At 52.3% G+C, this 7,380-nt stretch overlaps 1 protein-coding gene across 1 annotated transcript in view; it reads right to left on the bottom strand.

Moving 5' to 3' along the window:
• SYNDIG1 (synapse differentiation inducing 1) overlaps window positions 1-7,317 on the bottom strand; it is a 102,127-nt gene extending 94,810 nt beyond the window's left edge. The window contains exon 1 of the mRNA XM_010836355.1: window positions 7,132-7,317. The gene's annotated coding sequence lies outside the window, so the exon portion shown is untranslated. The remainder of the gene's footprint in view (window positions 1-7,131) is intronic.
• Window positions 7,318-7,380: the final 63 nt, after the last annotated feature.

Genomic DNA, 7,380 nt, shown 5'->3' with positions numbered 1-7,380 from the left:
AGAGACACCCACGGGTCTGGCTGGGTTCATGTTCCCTAGAAGTCACACACTTTTTCCCAGGGACCAGCTGGACAAGCCAGGAGCATGGATTCTGAGGCGGGGTGGCTGTAAGAGCGGAGACCATTCTACAGCTGGTGCTCCCATTCTACAGATGGAGCAGGGACCCTTGATCCTGGGGGAGGGAGATGTGTCCTGGAAAGGTCCTGGGGACAGATCAGTGGTGCCTCCCCAACAGCAGAGAGGGGATGCCCAGAGCTCCAGTGAAGGGACAGCTGTTTGCCCCCTTCCCTTCCTCCCCCAGCCACCGCCTGCCAACGGTGTTCCAACGCGCGAGTAGAACAGAAGAGCTGACGGCAGACGGAGCAGGTGCACTCCCAGTGGGCAGCATTCTCCAGTCCACAGTGTGATGGGGCTGCACCTCTAGAGTGGACTAGGTGATGACTATCTGAAAGTGACTGGACATCCGGGCAGGAGCCCAGGAACCTGGGGCAGCTGCAGCGTTGTGTGGGCAGGTCTAGACGGGCCATAGCTCCGGAGCCCACCCTCACCAAGGTCACTGGGAAGCCCTTTGCTCACACATCTGGGAGGTTGGCTGCCACTGTCTTGCTGTCTGTCCACAGAGCAGCTGGCGGAGGCACAGCAGCTCCAGGCGGGATGAGTTCAGAGCCCCCCGAGCTGCACCCACCAAGGAGCTTCTAAGTCAAGGACCAAAGAAGGGAATAGGAAGAGGGGACAGTGGTGTGTCCAAAGCGTCCACTCTCCTGGTGGATGGAGCGTGGGGGCTGGGGACTTGAACATATGAAAACCTCTCTACTTTGGACCAGGATCAAGTACCTGTGGGCAGTGGGCACAGCCAAGTGGTCACAGCTGCACTGGAGCCGCTCACCTTGGTGGGGGGCGGGGGTTGTCCTACACACAAGCAGAGACAATGAGAATCTGGGCAGGAACTCATGTCTACCACCCAAGAACCTGAAGTATGTGTTCTTCCCAGAAAGGGACTTGGAAAGTCACTGCTGGAGTCCAGCAATGGAGAAGGAAAGTGCATTATTCGGCCACAGCCCATTTTCATTCATGGCTTCAGAACAGACTGTGATGGCCAAATAAACTCAGTGGCCCTGTTCACAGCTAAGGACCCTGTACCCCAAACACTCAGATCAACAATCCTGCCAAGAACACTGGGGTTAAAGGGGGATGACAGGGTCTGGGACATGGTCACATTGGTGGTCCTTGTGTTCTGAGCCGCTGGGCAGGTGTGTTGTGCTGAGTGCAGGGGATGTTAGGGCTGATGCCAGCAAGGGCCCTGAGATCTCATTCTGAGCAAAGGGGGCAAGGAAGAGGGTCCCCACATGTCAGGTGGGACCTTCTATTCACAGCCAACAGAATATCAAGGGTGAAAGGCAGAGAATGGACTTAGAACAAAAGAGATGACTTTCCTCTAGTTAAATGTTTAACAGGAATCCCTCTTAGTGATGGCATTGGGGGTATGGCCCTGCACTGAGACCTGAGCCGGGCATTCTGTGTCTCTGGGTTCAGTGTAGAAAAGAAAAGCTGTGGGCAGTGAGCGTGCTAATTCATCCGCTTGGAGCCTGCGTTTTGCAGCTGCTTGCAGGGAGGACATGAGGGGAGAGGAAGAGAGTGGGAGAGAGAAGACGGGACGAGATTGTTTGCAGGCCAGGGGTCTTGGAAGGCCTTTCCAGGCTGGGCTAGGAGGGGTGGGCTTGCCCAGTGCGGGGTCCTCTCCACTGTCTGTGCGCACACTGGGCACAGTCTGGAGCAGACACCTGGCTCTTGAGTCTACCAACGGCTGAGCCATGGGCACAGGCCAGCCCCTGTGCTCAGATGGTGTCTCAGACCCAAAGCACACTGTTGACCCACCTCAGCTCACCTTTGCTGCTGACCTGCAGGACACAGCAGCCGTACCCGAACTGACACCGAAATGTTCCCTCTAAAGGAAACCCGAGGGAAAGAGCCAGGGCCGAAATTTCAGATACTAAAACTGGCTACAGAAATGCAAAGACTTTACCTTTACCATTACATCTTTAAAAAATTTCTGCCCCACTCTTTATGGGGAACATTTATTTTGGCCACATCACTTGCCATGTGGGATGTTAGTTTCCTAACCAGGGATTGAACCCGTGCCCCTGGCACTGGGAGCACAGAATCTTAACTGCTGGGGCACTAGGCAAATCCCTGTGAATATTTTATTTAAAGGCAACCTGAGACATTGCCAACAAGAGAAGAACAGGTAGCAATCTTTGGTGGCATGACTTGGACATCTGTGGGGCCCTTCTGATGCTAAAGGGAGCTTAAGCCCAGCCCTTAGTGCTGGGTTTCCCAGCCCTGCATGCGTGTATGCTGTCACTTCAGTCATGTCTGACTCTGAGACCCTGGACTGTAGCCCTCCAGGTTCCTCTGTCCAAGGGATTCTCCAGGCAAGAACACTGGAGTGGGTTGCCATGGCCTCTTCCATGGGATCTTTCCAACCCAGGGATCAAACCCGTATCTCTTACATCTTTTGCTTTAGCAGGTGGGGTCTTTAACACTAGCATCACCTGGGAAGCCCTTCCCAGGCCCGACCTAGGACTTAATCACACTGGAATCCTCAAAAGCAAACCCTTTTATTTCAAACACTACAGAGTTGAGAGCCCATGACACCAAGGTGAGAAGGCCAGAATCATGAGGGTCACATAAAAACCGCATGTTGTACCAGGGCAGAAAGGTTAAGTTTATGTCATATGTTTGTTTCTCTGCTTTCCTGAGCAGGGCTAAGCCTCAACGTATTTGAGGTAAGGTATTTTTCTTTCAGGAGTATCTTTGATTTAAAACTGAGGCAATGGAATAAAACCTTTGTGGCTCTAATTGTCTGAAACGTTTGTTTGCTTTTTGCTTTTGTTTTGGGCACTGATGTCTCCCAACAAAAAAAATCAAGGAAGGAATGGAAGGCAGGTTTGAAAAGTGATTATTCAATCAGGTCAAACGTTTGAGAAGTAATATGTTTTAAAAATGTGACTTGAAGCTAAGCAGGCCCTTGATGAAAGACTCCAATTGCAATCAGTTAACACCCACGTTCTCTCCCTCAGAGTCTCGGCCCCAGAATGTCACTGTAGCATTGTTAGGACCAATGTTTAAAAATGACTGTGATGAACACAAGATACGGCTGGGAGCTAAAAACTCAAAATGTTTTACATTGAACGCTGACTTGACCCCCAAGAGCAAAACTCCCACCTCTCTGGGATAATGTAAATTGAACTCGGTGGTATGTTCTTTTTAAGCAAGCCAAAGTGCAGAGTTGTCCCCTGGGCTGGTCTCTCAGAAGCACCTTTTTGTTTATTATTTTCTATGCACACATATTGTTTCCTGGTTTTAGTTCTAATGGTTTTCTTGGGTCCCAAGGCTTATTTGTTTTTCTTTTCCTTTAGTATTTGATTTTATTCATTTCATGCAATTTAACAGGTTATCTGTCATACCACGGTTGAAGATGACTTGGACTTTTGATCGAAACATTTGTAATTAAATCATGGAGTATGATAAGCAATGTTTGTGGTTGGTTGATGATCTGCTTTAAAATGTTTCATCCTAGAGAACAAACTTCACTTTTCTAAGGTAACTTTTCTAAGTTGATGTGAGTCTAAACACAGTTGTGTTAGAGGCATCTTTCATGAGCCTTTCCCACGTGCGTCCTCTGAACCCACACAGCAGCAATGTTGACAGTGCTCAGGAGGTTCCTACTTGAGGACATGTCCCTGTGGATCGGTGGCCCCCTCCCAAACCTTATCCTGACTCCTGCCAACAAGAATTTGGAGGGCGCGGGAGCATGGACAGGCTGGGGCTCACACTATGTCCTGAGAACCACAGGGATGAGAACTTCACCCAGAGAGACACCCTAACACTCTAAGTGAAGTGCTCCTAAACCAGAGTCGTTCCCATTTAAAAAATGGTAGCAGCCTTTAAATTTTTGTTCTCAAAACCCTGGGAAGAACACGGAGGGAGAGAAACAGAATCTCAGGAAAGTTAAGTGAGCTCAGCTTAGTCAACGGGCAAACAGCAGAGGCTGTCTGGGCACAGAAATTCCAGAAGGTGTCCTGGGGCAGACCAAGCTTTCTCCCCCTCCTCCTTCCCCTTCCTCCTCCTCCCTCCTTCCCCTTCCTCCTCCTCCCTCCTTCCCCTTCCTCCTCCTCCCTCCTTTCTCCTCCCTCCCAGACCAAGTCCTCAGGCTGTCTGACCTGAACTAAGCCAGGCTGAGGGCACTGAACTATAGTCCAGCCTGAAAGAGTTACAACTGTTCCTGTTTAAAACATAAGCTCTCTGAAAAAAATGTGAAATGTCCTAATATCTTGCACAGAGAATGTAGAAAAATCACATTTGTTTAAACCACTGGGAACTACCTGTGTTATTCCAGTTCTGGTGACATGAGCAGGAACTGGGTCAATGTTTGGAATATTTAATATTTGAATACCTTTCATGTTTTATTTTTATTTTTGACGTGTTGGCACGAGGCCTCCAGCTCTGCGATGCTGGGTCAAAGCTGTGGCCCCAATGTCACCCCTGATCAGCCTTTTCCCTCCAAACAGCCTCATGTGACTTCCCACCGAAAGACCAGGCATTTCTGCTTCTCATTAGCCCGAGACTGTGTTGATGTTGACAAACCAACACACCATCCTTCAATCTTCTCACCTTTGCCTGCCCAGTCCGAGGATGTTGCTGTGACTACAGGTCACAGCGTTTCAACCAGCCCCTTTGGCTGTGAGGATCCCCATTGTGCGTGGGTCCCGAAAAGGCCAATGCAAGGCGCTGGGGGCAGAGGTTTTGTCTGCTGGGGGCAGAGGAATAAAGGGCTGGCCTAGGCTGTATTCACATCAGAGCAGGTTGGCTGAGGATCTGGTTCAAGAGCGCACCTTATCAAGGTGTCGGAAAGCCTGCCCAGTCCTCCAAGCGCATTATTGGCAATTTTTAGGGGCAGCTTTTCTATAAAGCCAGGTGCAGAGGCATGGGGAGTGGGAAGGGTGTGCAGGTGTGGGGGCTCTCTCCCACGGTCTCTGGAGGCTGGCCCCAGGAGACCCTCTCCAGCCCACAGACCCCACACTCGGAACCCATCAGAGCAAGTAGTTTCCAGATGTGGCCAGGTGACAAGCACATGCTTTCTAATTGAGAGATGAAATGTCAGCACTCTCACGAACCTCAGAATAGCACCGACTAGTGTCTCTCATAGAAAACTTACATAAGAAAATAGCTTTTTATTCTATTACAATGGTAATCACTCCTGAGAAAATATGCATTAGAGCTAATGAGGAGCTGAGGCCAAGTCAGTGCAGCACTTTTAATGTGGGAGAAATTGCTTAATGATTCAAGTTTTTTTTTTTTACCAAAACGTATTCTTTTGCTTATCCTGGTTTAACCGGGATCTGTTTACCCCTTGCACGGCCACTGGCACGAGCCAAATGCAATTGTTCCACATATCTCTTTTTTCGGCATCTGAATTTTTCTCTCTCCTCCTTCAATTCCCCTCTTTGGGCCTCCAGGAGGTTAGCAGGATTCTTTTCTACCCCAAAATGGACATGGGGGCATCTTTGTTTCTATTTTAACATCACCTATTTCTCATAGAATCATTCGAAGAAGTTGTTTCTGCCCCAGTTAAGTGAAAATGAAATGAAACGTCATCGGCTGGAGATTCATGGGGCCGTGTTTTGCGGTGAAGGGAGCTGCGAATGGATTTCCAAACCCTTCCTCAGACATGGCCTCCAACTCGCAGGAGAGTGGTAAACAGGAGGGAAGGCAACAGGGTTGGAGGAGGGGCACTGACATTCTCCATCGTAAGAAACTTCAGACAGAGATTTCCCCAGTTTTTTCTGTATTTGATAAGGACTTCTTGATGACCGGGATTCCATTTCCATGCAGTAGGTGGGGGCAGGGTGGGAGAGGGCAGCAGATGAGTGATAAACTAACCTCTGCTGGGAGCAGAGGGACCCCGGGGTGTTGCAGAAAGAGAGGGAGGGAGAGAGGTGAGGACTCGTCCTCAAACGGCTCACAGGCCAGCACCTGTGGTCTGATCTCCAGAAAGACATTCCACACCACCACCAGGCACAGAGCATGCAATAATTCATCCCAAACCTGCTCCAGCCACTTCCTGTCCTAGCCAGAATGGACATCAGACCACCGCCCGGCTGGCTTTGCAGTCTGGTTGCCCGGAGCATTTAGCGAGTCAAAGCCCCTCAAAAGACCACATCCCAGCACCAAGTCTGACTGCCCGGCGATCTCTCCTCAGCAAGGAAAAGTTGGCCGGCTCCCGGTTTTGTTACCGGAGGCTCACCCCACGGGCTGCAGGTCTTTGCAGCGCAGCAGCCGCTCCCTTTGGGCTCTGACCAAACACACTGGCCAGCAGGAGAGGGGTCAACAAGATCCACAGACCCGGGGGCTCACCCCACTGCCTGAGCCTGATTCTAACTAAAGCACGGAGCCACCTACTCCCGGCCCCTAAATCGGCCAAACCCTTGGCCAGTGTCTGCCGCACCGAACCTGAACCCAGGACGCGGCCGAGAAGGCGCAGACAGGAGTCCGGCCAGGAGCCTGGCGGGCGCCAGAGCATCTGACGCCGCAGAAGGGTTGTGCGCACCTGGAGTCTGGGTGACAGGCGCCTAAGGCTCTGCGTGCACGGGGACCACCCCAGGAAAGGAAGGCAACCAGAGGACCCCTTCCTCTAGTCCTTCAGAAAAGCCGAGCGACCCCACTGGCAGCCTTCCCAAAGCAGGACTCGAAGCGCCCACTCCACTGGAACCGCCGCAAACGCATTGCCATCAAAGCCCCTTCCCTAGGAAAAGTGCCCAGTTTTCCCTGTAACCCAAACCCCTCGCTCCTCACCTCCGAGAGCGCGCACGAAGAGACAGAAATCGCACCAAGGAAAATTGTGACCACAACTTGAACCCCCAAACGCATCCACTCTCTGCCCTCTCCGCGCGGTTGCTGGCAGCTCCCGGGGCTGCGGGCGGTAGCGGCCGCGAGGGGCTCCCGGGTCCCGGGCCCCAGGGCGCTCTCACCCTTGCCTTCCCTTTTCCCTCCGCTTGGTGAAGCGAAGCCCGCTTCCCTTCCCGGTCCCATATGAACCTCGGTCCGCACCTCCGCCGCGGCCCCGCTCACCAGCCCCCGACTGTCTCCTGTGAGTCACTCGAAGGGGTCTCCGGACCCGCAGAACCAATGCCTGCCGCGCGCCTCCACCGCCCGGGCAGCCCTGCTCCACCGCGCTCCCGGGTCTCGATCTCAGCAGCTCCCTCCGACTTCTCACAGCGGCCCCTCGGCGCCGCCCGGGTGCCTAGGGTGGCGAGGCGCCAGGCTGCAGCCCGGGCTGCCGGCGCCCAACCCCTTCTTTCTCATCTTCTTCGCTTGCTC

Source organism: Bison bison, unplaced genomic scaffold, assembly GCF_000754665.1.
Source record: "Bison bison bison isolate TAMUID 2011002044 unplaced genomic scaffold, Bison_UMD1.0 scf7180017864063, whole genome shotgun sequence".
NCBI lineage: Eukaryota > Metazoa > Chordata > Mammalia > Artiodactyla > Bovidae > Bison > Bison bison.
Note: the sequence above shows the minus strand (reverse complement) of the source record. Positions and strands in the feature narration are given on the sequence as shown.